This window comes from Dipodomys ordii, unplaced genomic scaffold, assembly GCF_000151885.1.
Source record: "Dipodomys ordii isolate 6190 unplaced genomic scaffold, Dord_2.0 Scaffold211, whole genome shotgun sequence".
Classification (NCBI taxonomy): domain Eukaryota; kingdom Metazoa; phylum Chordata; class Mammalia; order Rodentia; family Heteromyidae; genus Dipodomys; species Dipodomys ordii.
Window position 1 is genome coordinate 444,942 of NW_012267427.1, and position 2,481 is coordinate 447,422.

Sequence of the window (2,481 nt, forward strand, 5' to 3'; positions counted from 1 at the left end):
TGGCAGCAGCCCCGCCCTCACTTCCTCCGGAGGGGCCCACTTCCTCCAGAGGCCCCGCCTCCTCCTTGCCAACTCCTGGAGGACGGTGGCTGGCCTCTGACATGGGGTGGGACATTTCCCACTTTTCTCCCTCCTCCCCTCCCCCAGGCCAGGCCCTCCCCATCCTCCCCTGCTATGCTAGAGATGGGGGGGGGGGCGGGGGGATGGGGGTATTCTGCACTGGGCCATCAGCAGGTTGTCTGCCACTTCGGCCATCGTGGTGGTCTTCCGCCACTCACCATCATGGGCCCGCCCTCCTCCTTCGTGGACCGCCCGGGACTTGACACCAGAGGGGTCACGCTCCACGTCTCAAGGCAGGGCGGGTGCATCAGTTAGTCACCACTGCCTAACAAAACAGCCCAGAATCGAGCGGCTCGAATCAACAGGTCTCCTGGACATATGGCTGGGCCAGGCACTCCAGGACAGACGGGCAGTTTGGGCTGGCCAGCTGGCATCTGATTATCTACAATGGCCTCACTCCAAGCTGGAGAGCCGGTGGGCAGAGTTGGCGGGCTCTCTGGCAGGCTGGTCCGGCTCGGCCACAGCAGACTGGGCACACACAGCGCTCTCCAAATCTCTATTGGCATCCCTCCTCGAATCGTCCCCTTGGCCAGCACAAGCCCAGATCCAAGAGCAACTCCAGGCCCCGACGGATGGACAGACAGACGGACTGGTTGGTGGGGGCTGGTGGTAAATACACCGCAAGGTCGTGCGGGGCCATCGGGCTGTGGACAGTGGAGCCCAGAGTCCTAGGATTCACACGGAGCAGCCGCACAGGAAGAGCCGCTCAGTCGTGCCCAGGCCGGCCGGAGGCCTGCATGGAGGCTGCAGCGGTCACGGCATGGGGTGCCCCATTCTCGCTCCCCCCACCCGTGGCAGTGCCCTGGGGAGCTGCCCCTTCTCTGGGCCTCGCCGCCATCGCCCACCCTTTCCAGGATCAACACCTGTGCTGGCCTCTGTCACTGAATTTGAACCATGTGACTGGAGGAGTAGGGGCGGCAGGGGTCAGCCCAGCGCTGTCCCTGACCACGGAACGCAGGCCGAACAGGCCGCACGGAAGGTCGTGCGTCATCCCCACGGCGGGCATTTGTAACCACAGAGGGAGACATTCGGGACAGAGCATTCTCTGTCCTGTTTCGGGGCCCTGAACAGCATACCAGGCTCCGCCAGCAGCTCACCATCCCAGAGGGTGACGGAACAGGGGACAGGCTGGCTAGGGGCGGCTGACCGCTGGAGAGCCCAGCAGGGACAGCTCGGCCCCTCCCAGTCCTGAGCTGGACGGTTGGCATGAGCTAGCCGCCAGCCCCCACACGTGCAGACAGCTGGCTCCAGACTCGTTTTGTCCATAGCCTGCTGCTTTCTTTCCAGCCAGCCTAGAATGTTCATTCGCCTTTGTAAATAGCGTTTGTCCAGTCCCAGCCCAGGCCAGCCATCCTGCGGCCAGCTACAATTTTAGAACCGTTCTATAGAGGAAACCACTGTGTTGGATGCACCCCAGACCTTTGTCCAGGCAGGAGAATCAATGCCAGACCACCCTGCTGGCTGAGCTCAGGACCGTCTGCTCCTTCTAGGACAGACAAGGGGACCAGCCTCGCCAAGTCACCGTCCACTCTGGGTCAGCATGCCCACACAGGCTGGCGTGTGTGTACCCGCAGCCCTGGCACAGAGCCAGCACAAACACCACCACCAAACTCACGAAGACCCATGGCCGTAAAAGACAAAGCTCAGCCAGGTGCCACAGTGTAACCCCAGCTCCTCAGGAGCCTGGGATCTGAGGATCACAGTTCAAAGCCAGCCCAGACAGGAAAGCCATGAGACTCTTGTCTCCAGTTAGCCAGCAAAAATGGAAGTGGGGCTGTAACTCAAATGGTAACGTGCCAGCCTTGAGTAAAAATGCTGAGGGACAGCACTCAGGCAGACACACGCACACGCACACACACACACACGCACACATGCACACACACGCACACACGCACACACACACACACAGGCTGCCCGTGCGCTCCAGAGCTTTATGGGTACACATCTGCGGCCTGCCATATGGCCTCCACAGCCATCTCAGGCGCAAGCAGTACTGGGTGCTGGGTACTGGGTACAGGGTGCTGGGTACTGGGTGCTGGGTTCAGTGGGTGTGGCGAGCTCTACCTCCTGCGGTCAGCTTTCTATTTGTGGCTTTGTATGTAACACTAAGAAGTAAATGCTGCTCAGAGCAGTTTAAAAGTTGGTAATACGCTGGCACATGAAGGGAGGGGAACACATCCAGGTGGTGAATTGGTCAGGACATGGCGGAGGGGGGCACAACGTCACCCGGGAAGGAGGGGGTGTGGTCGTGGGTGGTGTGGTCGTGGGTGGTGTGGTCAGTCGTGGGTGGTGTGGTCGTGGGTGGTGTGGTCGTGGGTGGTGTGGTCATGGGTGGTGTGGTCGTGGGTGGTGTGGTCCTGG